This window comes from Scyliorhinus canicula, chromosome 18 (genome assembly GCF_902713615.1).
Source record: "Scyliorhinus canicula chromosome 18, sScyCan1.1, whole genome shotgun sequence".
Lineage (NCBI taxonomy): Eukaryota > Metazoa > Chordata > Chondrichthyes > Carcharhiniformes > Scyliorhinidae > Scyliorhinus > Scyliorhinus canicula.
Window position 1 is genome coordinate 96,705,599 of NC_052163.1, and position 15,622 is coordinate 96,721,220.

The following is a 15,622-nucleotide window of genomic DNA, read 5'->3' on the forward strand; positions in this document are numbered from 1 at the left end:
GCGGGTAGTCGGTGGCTCGATCAGCTGTGCTGGAGTGGCCCCGTGATGACTGCCCTCTGAGTTCGTAGTCTTTGAGATGGGTTTCAGTGTTTGAAGAGGATGGATCCCAAGATGGCTGCCCCCATGGATCGCACGTGGTGGGCAGCGAGGAAGATGGCACCCAAGATGGCGGCCCCCATGAGTCGCACATGGCCGGCCGCGTGGTGGGGGGTTGCCAAGATGACGGCCCCCATGAGTCGCACATGTCGGGTGGGGGAGGAGTAGGAGTACAGGCCACAGCATTTCGGGGCCTGCGGGCCTGTGAGTTTTGGAAACAAGTGGTCTGGGCTGCGAGAGAGTTTGGAGAGGGGGATTTCTTCGCCAGGCAGACCCGGGCATAGTGTCCTTTGCGACTGCAGCTGCTGCAGGTCGTGTTGCGGGCCGGGCAGTACTGCCGTGGGTGCTGGGGCTGTCCGCAAAAATGACACACTGGGGCTGCGTAGTGGGTGGGTGGCCGTGCAGCGTAGGCCTGGGGCAGTCGCTGGTCGGGGGCCCAGGATGGGGTCACTTGGTCCGTGGGGAACGAGGTGAGGCTGCGGAACGAGACCTCCATGGTAGTAGCCGATTCTACAGTGTCCTCCAAGTTCTGGGCCCCTTTTTCAAGCAACCGCTGGCGCACATAGTTTGACCTAAGCCCTGCCACGTACACATCTCTGACAGCGAGCTCCATATGCTGTTCGGCTAATACAGCTTGGTAAATACAGTCCCGAGCTAAAGCTGTTAAATCCCGCAGGAATTCATCCAACGACTCCGCGGGGCGCTGGCGGTGGGTCGTAAAAATGTGGCGCGCGTAGACCTCATTGATGGGCCTCACGTACATTCGATCTAGCATGGCTAGGGCCTCCGTATACGAGGTAATACTGTTAAGTTGAGTAGAGATATGGTGGCTCACCTTTCCGTGCAGTAGACTGAGTTTCTGCTCCTCTGTAGTTTCTGATGTGCTTGATTCAGCCAGGTAGGCCTTGAAACATCTGAGCCAGTGTTGAAAGATTTCTTTCGCCTCTGCAGCCTGCGGGTCGAGTTCTAGTCGATCAGGTTTGAGGGCTGATTCCATAGTCGTTTTCTTCAAGTTTCCTAAGACTATTAACTTGATGTGACCATCAATTCACAGGACACGTGGTTGGAAGTGAACAGTTGTTTTAATAGTCTTACAACAGAGCCTGCCTGCGACAAGATGAACTGGCAGCAGGCTCACAACTGCTGATTTTTATACTTCCGGTTAGTGGGAGGAGCCATGGGCGGAGCCAAGGGTGGAGCCCAGTACAAACTCCTCATCTCCCCCTATGGGCAGAGCTGCGCAACTGCTCGTATACCGAGCTTACAGAGACACAACACATACAATATAACACAGTGTGAATTACTAGGATTGTGATTCACCACAGTTGTCATATATCTTTTTTCATGAACAAATAAGGTAAATGGTTTTCCACTATTTGGGATGCCAAGAGTTGGTGCTGAGCACAAAGCCTGTTTTAAATCTGTAAAGGCTTTTTCTCATTCTGTTGAAAGAATGATTTCCTCTTTTGATTTCCGACTTCCTTTGAAGAAATCAAAAAGAGGTTGTGCTAATTGGGTGTATCAGTCAATCCAATTTCTATTAAAGTTACATAAACCCAGAAAAGATCTCAGCTGTTTAATCGTGGTTTTTTTTTTAGCAATTCGAAATGCCCCTGTTCTGCCAGTTCTCTTTTGCCCTTTGAAATTTTCTGACCTAAGTAGATTACTTCATTTTGAGCAATTTGTGCTTTGGCCATATTGGCTGTATGACTCCTTTGACTGAGATGCTCCAGCAAAACACGTAAATCCTTCTCATGATTTTCTTCTGTAATGGTAGCTAACAGAATGTCATCTACGTGGGCGGCATGGTAGCACAGTGGTTAGCACTGTCATTTTACAATGCCAGAATCCCAGGTTCGATTCCTGCTTGGGTCACTGTCTGTGCGGAGTCTGCATGTTCCCCCAGTGTCTGTGTGGGTTTCCTCCGGGTCCTCCGGTTTCCTCCCACAGTCCAAAGATGTGCAGGTTAGGTGGATTGACCATGCTAAATTGCCCTTAGTGTCGGAAAAAAAAGGTTGGGTGGGATTATTGGGTTACGGGGATCGGGTGGAAGTGCGAGTTTAGGTAGGGTGCTCTTTCCAGGAGCCGGTGAAGACTCAATGACTGAATGGCCTCCTTCTGCACTATAAATTCTATGATTCTACATACTGGATAATGGTAGAGGGCAACTCGGGTAACTCCCTCAAATAATGTTGTAAAGCCATATGGAATACAGTAGGACTGTTTTGAAAAGCTTGTGGTAATCTTGTCCAGGTGTATTGTTGCTCTTGAATAGTAAATGCAAACCAAGGTTGAACGTCCTGTGCTATTGGTACTGACCAAAAGCCATTAGCCAAATTGTCTGAAAACCATTCAAGTTCTAGCATTAAAGGGAGCATATGATGTCCACCAGTGTGCTTCAGACCTTGCATGACCAGTGGCCACTGCGGGGGCATAGTGCATTATTACCCCCAGTATTGACATTTTGGTTTAGTTAGTTAAGTTTCCACTTTGACGTTTTGTTTTAGTTACAGTGCCTCACCAAGGGCTGTCATCACTATCATATAATTTATTTATTTTCATTTCATTTTAAAAGAGCATAAAGAATTATTCTCACCAGGGGCTGTCACTCCCACTCATTATTTTTTGTTCATTTTTGATTATTCAAAAGTCTATAAAGACTGGCTTTCACACAGTGCAGGAGTTGGGGACGATAGGAGGATTTCCCCGTAAGCCTGCCAAGGTGACCATCAACAGATCCAGGCAGCAGGCGGTCGAGGGGAGTCATCTGACCTGACTATTTGATTTAGAACATACAGTGCAGAAGGAGGCCATTCAGCCCATCAAGTCTGCACTGACCTATTTAAGCCCTCACTTCCACCCTATTCCCGCAACCCAATAACCCCTCCTAACCTTTTTTTTGTCACTAAGGGCAATTTATAATGGCCAATCCACCTAAACTGCACATCTTTGAACTGTGAGAGGAAACCGGAGCACCCAGAGGAAACCCAAGCAGACACGGGGAGAGTGTGCAGATTCCGCACATACAGTGACCCAGCAGGGAATCGAACCTGGGACCCTGGTGCTGTAAGCCACAGTGCTATCCACTTGTGCTACCCTGCTGCCCCATTGTGTTCTGTGATATGGTCGTTGCAATGAGATACACAGAACATCTAGTTGTTTAACTAGAAAGGTGACAAACACGTGGAAATAGTGTACAGATTACTATCCAGACAAAACTACTAAATGAACTCAGTGAATTCTACTGGAACAACTCTAAGAGCGACTATCCTCTCGTACATCTTACTACCAACTGGCAGGTATCTCAAGTCACATGAAGGATGTCTGATGCCACCAGCTGGTGGGAGGTCGCATTACTAACTATCTACAAAACTGTGCACAGGCATATCACCACATCCCACTTCCTTTGGAAATGTTAATGTTTATATTTAAATATCACTGTCTTACAAAAACATGATCAGTATTACTATTTTTCACATGTTTATATACACACATACATACACAACTGTGCTTCAAACAACATTATATGCCAGATGAACATGTACCTGGTACGCAGCTTATTGTACATCATTGATCTTCTGGGCTCTTATCAGCTTCCCGATGTCGCTTTTGCTTCTGGAATACCAGTTTTCTTGCAGGTCTTTTTTTTATTAACACTTTGTTTGGCCTCTTTATGCGATGCATCCTGAAGACCGGTTTCCTTGCATGCCTTGCCTGCGTCACCAGATTTTTAAACTTTTTAATGCAATGCTTTTTGCTGTGTTGCTGTATATTTTCACTTTCTGGCCTGTCGGCCACATTGCCGATGTCCTCTTGTTTAGTACCACAGGTGGGACTCACTGCATCCTCCACTCTCCTCTTCCTCTTTTTTTTGGGAGGGATCCTGTGAATGCACCTTTTTTTCTGTTTGGTTTTGGTTGCACCCGTCCTGCCGCTGGAGTGTGCCATGGGAGTGGTTGCTTGTGGATCGTCTGTTGAGATATCCAGTGTCGGCATATTTATGAGGGACTGTGCAATTATGGTCAAGTCTGCATCTTCAGTAGTAGAGATGTCTGGATTGGATCCATGCCTCCAGTATTGGGTGCTGCTCCCTCATCCTGTGATTGAGCCCCAGGTGGTGGCTCATCATCACTTGAAATGATAATGTACAGGTCATCTTTTCCTGAAGAGCCGCGTAGTGGCTCATCCTCACCTGGCAGTGTGATGTATGTATCGTCTGCTGTTGATAGGGCTGGTTTAGCACAATGGGCTAAACAGCTGGCTTGTAATGCAGAACAAGGCCAGCAACGTGGGTTCAATTCCCGTACTGGCCTCCCCGAACAGGCGCCAAAATGTGGCGACGAGGGGCTTTTCACAGTAACCTCATTGAAGCCTACTTGGGACAATAAGTGATTATTATTATTATTACTATTATTATCATTATTATTATGGAGCTGCATATAGATACAGCCACCTGCTCCTCCAGCACATATTTTGGTGGCATGGCCTGGAGTCTCGGAGTGTCCATTACCAGAACCATTCACCGCCTGCCTCTGGAGCCAGTTTCTCCAGGATGGGGACGATTTCTACTGTTATCAGTCTGTTCAGAGCCTAGTTGCTCTCATCTGAAGTGTTTGCTTCTGCAATCTCACTTTCAGCCTCTGCATATGCCATCTTAGAGCTTTCACACTTCTTGGTATCCTGCACAGACTGGACGTCCCTTGTGATCACCTCGTCCCTCCCACCAAACCACCGGAATGGCGTTTCACGGCCATCTACTTTTGGCTCATCATCTGAGTATTCACTTCCCTCATCGTAGTTTTCATCGTCATAATGATCATCATCGTATTCAGCATCATCGTTCTCATCATCATCGTCTGCAATACCGTCTTCCATGAAGTATAACACTGCCCATGGAATTATGTGTGCATGTAAGAAATGACCGGTTTTCAAGTCAGCAGCAAGTTTTGCTGTAGAGCTTCCATCTAAAACTCCATGCTCTGGAACCTCAGGAGGAGTGAAGAAACTGGAGAAGAACTCATTTAGCACAGTTTTGTAACTGTTTTGTGAGTATTCCGACCCTTATGCATCTGCTTCATTTTAATGGTTTTCAGTGTGACATTTTTCCTTTCTTCAAGTTGAACTGGCATCCTGTGCATCCCATGATTGCAAATACAATGAAATGAAATGAAATGAAAATCGCTTATTGTAGGCTTCAAATGAGGTCTGACCCATCAGGCTGCGACTCCATCTGGTATGCTTTTGCGAGTACCTCTTTTGTGAAGTGCTCATTCGGTTCAAACTTAAACTCCAGTGTAAAGCTCATTGGCTGCCCTGGGTCTGAAACATTTACAGCTAAAACATTTACAGCTACATCTTGTAGCTGCTTCAGGATGGGCTCATCAGGTCACTGAGCAAATCCTCATTTTTGAAGACTGCTAACCAGAACTCTGGAGTTCCCTTTGGATCCTCCATCTCTGCCACTGGTTGAGCTTCCTCCACTTCGCTTGTATCTCATCGGATAACTGCGCCACTGTATTTTGTTGCAAGTCGCAGTAATCTTTTGTTGCCTCACAGTCTGGAACGTACAGCCGCTCAACTAGGTTCAAGGCCTCTTTTGTGAGGGCCACGAAGAATCCGGCACGAGTTGCAGGATAGAAAGAAATAACATTTATTTACAATAACATATATATACACAACAGCGGCAGAAAGTCCCTTGCTGCTCACTCCTCTCTAGCTGGTTCCAAACTGGCCAGCTTTATTTATGCAGGGAATCTGTTAATGATTTCTTCGCCCATTCATTGGGGAAGCTCATACTCCCAAAGGATTGTGGGATTGCCATTAGTCCCCAGCCAGTGGTAAGCAGGCAGGTTATAACAGCCTCATACACGTTTGCTCCTATGATGGACTCGCGTTTCGTGTCCACAATGGAAAATGGTACATTGCGACTTCTATTGTGCACCTATGCTTTGAGTTCACATACACCCAGCGTCTCAATTTCATTCCCACTGTAGTCTATTGTTATGGGCCAGGGTTTAAAAAACCCCAAAGTGTATCATGGAGTTCACCTGACCCACAACTTTTAATAGATTGTGGTATGGGGAGCACACGGCCCACTCTACAGGCGTGGTACAGCAGAAATGGAAAAGTATTTTTTAAAGCAAAACAATAATTATTCTCTGAACTCAAGTTAACCTTTTTAAAACATACAGTGAACATCTAGCAACCAGCCATTCAAATACAACCCCCAAAGAATGCAACACTAAGTAATCCTTAATAATTTCCCAAACAACATCCAGAAGACAAAAGAAACACCTTTTAACAGAAGCACATCAGGTTTACATTCACTACTGAGAACATTTATAATTCTGAATTCACCAAATGATCAAGAGATAGTCTTTTCATGGCAGAGAGAACAGCAATACACCTGCTTTGTCTGGCTTCAGCTCCAACACTGAAAAACGAAACCAAAAAAAAACAGACACATCCAACCTTTTCTCAAAGTGAAACTAAAAAGCAAAGCCAGAGCTCAGCTCCACCCATACTCTGACATCACTGCAGTAACATGAGCAGCCAAACATTTCTGAAAGCGACATTCTCATGACACTATCAACAGTCTCGGTTGATTGATGACTTTCGGTTTGACTCGCAGCCCATGCAAATCGGACAGCCTGAGGAGGTTTGTCCTCGCACCCATTTCGAGCTTGCATTTTATCAATATGTCGTTCAACATCACTGGAATTGTCCATCTGTTTTCTATGATATCAGCTTCAGCATCACTATGGTTCCAACTGGTCAGTGAGACTTTTTCAGTTGTCATGTTTGGAGTCTTTGTGTCTTTGGTTGCAATCAGATCAACAAAAAATAATTCTTCAAGGGGCATCTCATTAATTGCATTGACTGACCCTGTTTGGTCCACTGTTGGACGCAAAAAACATTGTTTTGCAAATTAATTTGTACGGCCACACTTGGAACATACTTTTCTATATGCTGGATGTTGCCGTGCCCATGATGATTGCCACATCTCTGGCATAAAATGGCGGATCCAGTCGGCCACTTAAAATGGCTACCCGCACTGAGACCACATTTTTTGTTGAACTGCATTACAGTGCTGATGGCGTTGGCGTCTTCTTCCATATTGGCACCAATATGTTTCAAGCTGAGTGTATGGATCTCTTATGCAGCCAACTCATTTGTGTGGCTGATCTTATTAACATTTTCTAATTTCACGCCTTCTTCCCGTAACAATCTCTCACAAAGTTTGTCATTTGATTTCCCAAACACTATTTGGTCGTGGATTATCGATGACTTTAGATTACTGAAATTGCAGGACTGGACCTTCAGCCTCAAGATTTGCCTGGTTTTTGGGTACACGTATGAAATATGTATCATTCAAATGTTTTGTTTTTCTTTGGAGAGCAATGCCGATCAAATTACTTTTTTCACCTCATCGTAGCTCTTGCTTTCCTCTTCATTATCAAAAGTGAAGGTATTGCATATTTCTATTGCCTGGGGACCTGCTACCATAAGCAGCAATGCAATACACCTCTCATTATACTGTGCCTGCAGGCCAACGGCTGAAACATAGAGTCTAAATTGTTGCTTGAAAATGCACCAGTTTTCATCTGTTACCCAAGACTTGAAGCTGGTGGAGTGCCTTTAAACCTTGCATCTCTAATTTTACCATTGTTTATTGCGTTGAGTTGCAGATAGCAGTAGTTAACCAGGTCGGCAGATGAACCTTCTCTTTTCGTTCTTCGACATATTTTGCCTTGTCTTCTCTGTCGTTATCTTAAAATGTTCTGCACTCTTGGTACCATCATGTGTTCTGTGATTTGCCATTGTAATGAGGTACAGAGAACATCTAGTTGTTTCACTAGAAAGATGATTTATTAACAAACACGTGGAAAGATAACTAACAGATTACTATAAATGAATTCAGTGAATTCTACTGGAACTATCCTCTTGTACGTCCTTCTACCAACAGGCGGGTATCTCTAAGTCACGTGAAGGGTGTCTGATGCCAGCAGCTGGTAGGAAGTCACATTACTAACTATCTACAAAACTGTGCACAGGCAGATCACCACAAACGTCTGCCCCTCTATCACGGCAATGTTTGGGGTGGGGAACAGGTGACCATGGAGAGGGACCACGTGCTGTCCACTGGTGCACTCTCTGATGTTCTTTGTTGTTCAAATCCTAGGATGGTTGGCGTAGTGTTTACAACGACCACGACTAGCTTTTGTATCAAACAAAGCTAAAGATTTATTTACACTACTTAAATGAATTCAACCTCTTACTTCTATATGATAAACAATTGACAATAAACATACAATTTACTCTCATCTACCACTAATCTCTACACTAATGTAATAACTATGATCTGCTCTCACTCACACTAGCTTTCCTACAGTCTTTCTCCTAGCCTTCTCCTCAACACTCTCCCAGATGGCTTCGCAACATTCTATAGTTCTGCATGTAGCTCCCTCAATGGCTGATTTGGACATAACATTAACTCTTGCAGTTCTGTACATTTCTCATAATGTCACACCCCCTTTCTTTGAAGAAAAATGTTATTAATTCTGTTTCTTACATTTTTTTGCATGTAACACTAACGAGAATGCATCATTATTCTTTTTTACATTCAATAGCAAAAGCTAAATGTTATATTGCAGCAGTGATTACAGAGTAATAATTATTAACGTCATTAACAGGGCAGCATGGTGGCACAGTGGCTAGCACTGTGGCTTTACAGCGCCAGGGTCCCATGTTCGATTCCCTGCTGGGTCACTGTCTGTGCTGAGTCTGCACGTTCTCCCTGTGTCTGTGTGGGTTTCCTCCGGGTGCTCCGGTTTCCTCCCACAGTCCAAAGACGTGCAGGTTAGGTGGATTGGCCATGCTAAATTGCCCTTAGTGTGCAAATAGGTTAGGAGAGGTTATTGGGTTAAGTGGTTCGGTGCAGACTCAATGGGTCGTATGTACTGTATGTTCTATGTTCTATGGTCTATTATAAATTCAGTCTATTCAGCAGTTTTCTTGCTCTCGTCAATCTTCTTAGTATATTTGTTGAAGTGTTAAAATTGTCCTCCATGTTTTCTGGATTTTTTGTCAACAATGAAAGATTTGGAATGTGAATGTTGTGGAATATGGCATCCGGAGCAACAATATTAGGAGTTTGATGTGGAACGTAATTCTTTATCTTCAATAGTGCTCTTCGATTCCTTCAAAACATTGTGCCATGTTCAGTTTGTACCAAATATGATCTTGGTGCGATCTCTCGTAATACCTCAGCAACATGTGACGATCCACCATCAGGATTCTGTATTCTGACATAATCTCCTTCTTGTAAAGGCGGTAAAGGTTTTGTATGCCTATTGTTTTCTTTTTTGTAAACTTATTTTGTCATGTAGTACTTGTTCAATCATATTTGGAATTGTGATTTCTGGTAGAATCGTATAAATGTTTCTTCCCATCTTCAACATCTGGGCGGGCGACAAACTTGATGACAATGGAGTAGCTCTGTATGTTAACAGTGCTAATGAGAACTCTTTGTTGTCATCTAGTGCTTTGCTGAATAGCTTCCTAACTATTCTGACCTTTCTCAGCTTTTCCGTTGGATTGGGAATACAATGGACCTGACGTTATATGGTGGAAATTATAACTTTCCACAAATTGTGACCATTCCCAGCTGGTAAAGCAAGGACCATTGTCGGAAACAACTTCCAAAGGAATTCCGTATTTTGATTACTGATCGAGTTGTTGAATCTGTCAGCGTAATAACCTGAGGATAGTTAGAATGGTAGTCAATAATGATGAAATAATCATGTCCTTTGAAATAGAAGAGGTCCATTCCAACTTTCAACCATGGGTAAGTGACTACTTCATTTTCTTCAATGTTTTCTTTACTATGTGCGGATTGATGCATCTGACAAATGCTGCATTCCTGCACATGATTATCCACATCCTTGTTAATCCCAGGTTAGTATATAGATTGCCTTGCTTGTCTGCGACATTTTTCAATTCCTTGGTGCCCTTTATGTATCTGTTGGAAGATATCTTTCCGTAGGCAGGAGCGAATAACTATTCTGTCTCCTTTAAGTAAGAATTTGTTGATCACAGTGAGGTTATCTTTGCTACTTCAAAAACAGCCGATGGGCCATCCTTCTCTCGGGTATTGGATTACCCTTTGGAGTGTCAAGTCCTTCACTGTTTCTTATTGCATTAGACGTAGCTTGTTGTCAGACACTGGTACGTGACTGCTATAAATGAAGTTTGTGCTTCCACAATGTGTACTATTTCCGAAGCCGGGGTATCAACATTATTTGTAGCTCTTGATAAAATTTGTTCAATTTCACCTTTAAACGTAACATTTGAATTATTGGTTGCGTGTATCCTTTAAACCAAATTGAGTTTGCTGCAAGCATCCACCCCAAGGAGTGATGATTTGTCATTTTCTACTATTTTGAAGTCTAGTGGCATGCTGATGTCACCATTGTGAACGTTGAGACAGCAGGAACCTCTCATGGCTGTGGTATTGCCATTATAGTCAGTCAATTGACAAGTTAATTTCTTTATCTGTGGTTTGCTGTGTACGTGTCTGAGATCCTGTTCCATAATTAAATTTGCATGTGCACCTGTATCTAATTTAAATGGAACCCAAACCCATTAATGTTGTGTAGTACAGTCCACTCTTGAGTAATTTTGGAGAGCTGATATATTGGATTGTTATCACAGTCCAGTACATTAACCCTCGTAATTGCATAGACCATGAAAGTATCTTTCAGTGCATTTTGGGACGAACCATCATTATCAGGTAAGACATTGTTTCCTTTTCCTTCACTCTTTATACTCTGAATCTTCCTATAATCATTGTATGAGCTTTAAAATTTATTAGCTGTTGAGGCTGTTGCGAAACGACATTGTGCTGCAAAGTAATTGTATTTGCAACACTTGGAACATTGTTTGTCTTTTGCCAGACAGTTGTTTTTACTGTGGGCATGGTGTCACTTTCAAAATGGCCACCAGCCATTGTGCGCAGTTTTCTGTGTTGCATCACACATTAATGGCGCCAGTCATGTTTCCCAACTTCATGCCTTTTTTGTTTGCTCTGAACTCTGCATATTCAATAGTTGTTTGTTCACTGGCTTCACCTAGCGGCAAATCTCAGCAATTTGTCTTGCAAACGTATCATCATTAATTCCAAGGACAATTTGATTGCGAAGCATTAAATCATCAACGGAGAAGAGGTTACACGACTGCGCTCTTAATTTTACAGTAGTAATCAAAGAATCTACCGACTCCTCTTTCAGCTGCAGCCATTTTCTAAACATATAGCGCTCCTATGTCTCATTCACTTGCTTTTTGCAGTGAGCATCAAATTTTTCCAGCACCATATTATATGTTTTTTATCCTCATCTTCTGCAAATTCAACTGAGTTAACTGCTCTAATGCCTGCGGTCCAGCCAAATTAAGAAGAAGCGCGATTTTTTTCTGATCGGAAGCATTTTCTAGCGTGGAGGCAGATAAGAAACCTTCAAACTGTTATTTGATAAATTTCCAATTTTGACACGGTTTACCAGTCGTCCTGAATTGTTCTGTTTTTTTCAGACCATCCATCTTACGATCCATTGGTTGTGCAGATATTTCAATCGGTGTAGCGGTGTGACTGTTTTTCTGAATTTTTTTAAAGCTATACTAGCCAACCTAATTGCTTATTGTTTAGAAATAGACTCCTGGTACCATGTGGTGTTCTTTGTAGTTCAGATCCTAGGATGGTTGACGTAGTGTTCACAAAGGCACCAACTAACTTTTGTATTGAACAAACCTAAAGATTTATTTTCACTACTTAATTGAATTGTATGCACTCCAGAAATTTCTCTTCTATTGTACTGTGATTAAATTGATTCACCCAATCTATATGCAGATTAAAGTCGTCCATAATCAGTTCAGGCAGTTAAGTTTCCTTTGATGTTTTGTTTAATTATAGTGCCCCATGAGGGGCTGGTACCCATCTCATTTTTCTTTAATTTATTGATTAAATATTATTTTAATTTAATTTGTTAAGTTTCCTTGAAATTTTGATTTTGCTACAGTGCTCCTTTAAGAAACAGTTCATTAGTTAAATTGTTTATGAGCGAAATCATTAGATTTATCAAAAGAATGTAAAGAGACACATTCTTATAGGGCTATCAACTTTGAACTCAAAAGATGTATTTCTCCATATACTTGAGACCTTCTGTGATGGTTGAACGCTGCAGGGATTCGAGTGCACCATCAGTCCTGAGAACATAGGTCATGATCCAACGGCCATGCTGCGTCCAAAAAGCAGCTCACTGCGGTGCAATATGGACGCTGAAAGCCGGGAGACCCCGCTCCCGCGATCTACCCAGCTCACGATGCCTCACGAGATTCTGCGAGATGTTGCGATGTGAATCCCATGCAAAATGGACGGGATCACTTTTTTGCAAATTTGCATATTAGAGCGAGGCAGTAAGATTCATTCTAATGTACACATTCCCAAGGTACCTGAGGCTTTGGGATTCAACCCCTTCATCTCAGAGACCTCGCATGAGCACCGTTCAGCACTGGTTCCCCACAAATGGGGACCAGATGGAACGGCACTTGTGGGGGTCTCCCAGGGGATCTAAAGCTCCCAGCTGCATGTCCTTTGGGTAGGGTGGTGCCCTGGCACTGCTGGTGCCACCTGGGTGCCAGCCTGGTACTGCCAAGGTGCCCATGTGGCACTGCCAGCTAACTGGAGCACTGTTGGCAAAATGCCACAGGCTGGCATTTTGTTGTGTGCATGAATTGGCCGGGGGTGCCTGCCATGGGTGTAGGGATTGCTGGGAGTATGGGGGGGAGGGGGGGGGCAGGGACCCTCCCTTAGTGCCTACGGGCTTGGGGGCAGGGAGATCAAGGATTGCTTTGGTTTCTCTATTATGGGATCTTTCCCACCAAGGCATGGATCCCGCAGAGTTAAGGGATCGATTCAATGGGACATGCCATTGACAAGTCAAGAGCAGAGGATCCTGCCACCAACCAACAGCAGGCCGCCTTCCGCTGACATAAAAAATACCGCAAGGTGGCCAGAAAATTGAACTTCCGGTGGCGTGGGCGAGCAGGGCGGCCGCAGCGTGAAGAGCTCCTGCCGGTGGCCACGATTCGTGGCGATTTCAGGGAAATACCCAAGTTAACACTTACCCCCCCGACTATCATCGTCCTTTGGGGGTATCACGAGCAGCCAGTGGGACCGGTTTAAAAACCGGTGAAGAACCCCGCGCGGGTGTCGGGCGGCGGGGGCTGAGGCGCTGGGCCCAGCGCGGCGTCGATGTCAGAGCAGCGGGGGCGGAGCTACGAGGAGGCCGAGGCGGCAGGCCCGAGACCAAGGCACGATGTAGGTGGGGTGTCCCACATAGGATGGCTCCCACCAAGGAGGAAGAAAGAAGGCTGAAGCCTGGTCCCAGGGGAGCTCTGGGTGAATGTAGAGGAGAAAGAAGTTTAAGGAAGTTTGGTGAAGGTTTTTTTTCTCTCCGCTTTTTAAATAAAAAAGAATAATTCAGATTGATGAAGGATAGGAGGGTGGAGGGGGAGAGAGGAGAAAAGAAATAAAATAAAAAACAATTAGCTGCTAAAGGATGCGACGAGCAGCGTCGCAGAAAGGAGGAAACGCGGGTTCGCCGCTGAAGGAGAAGACGAGCAAAAGTGTTGACAGGATGGCGGAAGCCGAACTGCAAAGTGGGGCCGCACTACTTACGGTGGAGAAGATGACCGAGGTGATGGCAGTGGAGCTGGAAAAACAGTTTGCGATGCACATGGAGGCCTTGAGGAAGGAGACGGTGTGGTGGTATGAATGGGAGCACTGCCATTGGTGCAGAGCACTGGTTTCCCATTGGCTCTGGCTGGTCATGTGCCTCTCATCTGATTGGCTGGGACTAGTCATGTGACTGCTCACCAATTGGTCGAGAGGCAAGTAGACCCTGCCTCCGAGGCGGGGTATAAGTACCCAGAGTTCCCGGTGGTCGGCCTTTCTCTGTAGTCGACCACCGGGCTAACATCTAGCTGATTAAAGCCTAAGTTTGGACCTTCATCGTGCCTCGCGTCCAATTGATGGTACATCAATTTAATCAGCTAGAATTTTGAAATGGAGCTACGCATCAAGCCTGACTGCCCCCGCATCAGCCCGCATGCTTCAAATGCGCCTGCAATCTTTAAACATTGGCTGGCGTGTTTCAACAGTTACCTGACAACTGCGGCCAGCAAGCCCACCAAGGAGCAGAAACTCCACATCCTCCACTCGTGCGTGGGCACGGCGGTATACTCAATGATTGAGGACGAAAATGATTATGACGCGGCCATGGATATCCTGAGAGGACACTTTCTCCGGCCGGTCAACGAAGTATATGCACGGCAGCTCCTGACTACTAGACAACAGTTCCCTGGTGAGTCACTCGATGGGTTTTACCAGGCCCTCACGGCTCTGGGGAGAAATTGCGCCTGTCCCCAAGTTTCTGCGACAGAGCACATGGAACTTTTAATCAGAGACGCTTACGTTGCCGGCATGCAATACTCCTCTATCCGCCAACGATTACTGGAGAAGAACGCCCTCAGCCTAGCTGAGGCACGGACCCTCGCAACCTCCCTGGAGGTCGCCGACCTGAACGCCTGCGCATACGCCCCCGGCCGCGCGGCAACCCCTTGGACTTCATGGCATGCGCCACCTCCGTCCTCTGCTGACCCCGACCCACCCCCCAGGCCTGCGCTGCGGGGATGCTCCGACAAGCTAACGGGGCCCCGCTACTATTTTTGCGGCCTCTCCAAACACCCCTGCCCGCGCTGCCCGGCCCGCTCCGCTCTGTGTAAGAGCTGCGGGAAGAAGGACCATTACGCTGTGGTCTGCCAGACCAAGTCGGTCGCTGCTGTTCCGCGCAGAGACCATGGATCGCCCCCCCGGGCCCTCCCAGGGCCCAGCGCCGTGCACCAACCTCTCAGGCCCGCCTCCCGGCCCCCGCAACAGGCCCACGGTCCTCCCTACCCCCGCTCCCGGCTGCCCTGACCAGCCCACAGACGCCGCTGACATTGCCCCCAGCCGCCACGAGGTTCGTACGGGCGCCGCCATCTTGTGCCCCGGGACGCCATGTGCGGGTCATGGGCGCCGCCATCTTGGGCCAACACGGAAGGCCCTGCCAGCGATTACTCTGCCACCGAGGATGATCTGGAACTCTCGCCACGACTTGCTTCCATCACGCTCGACCAGTCGCGACCACGCACGCTCGCCAAGACTCCGACAACGATCCAGCTCAACGGGCATGAGACGAAATGCCTACTGGAGTCCGGGAGCACGGAAAGTTTCATCCACCCCGACACGGTAAGACGCTGCGCGCTCCCCATCCACCCAGTCAAACAGAAGATCGATTTAGACGTCCAGATCGCCGGGTGCTGCATAGCGGACCTTACGGCCCAGGGGAGGGTTTTCAAAAACTACAAACTCCTCATTCTCCCCGTCTATGCACTCCGGGACTCTTGGGCCTGGATTTCCAGTGCAACCTGC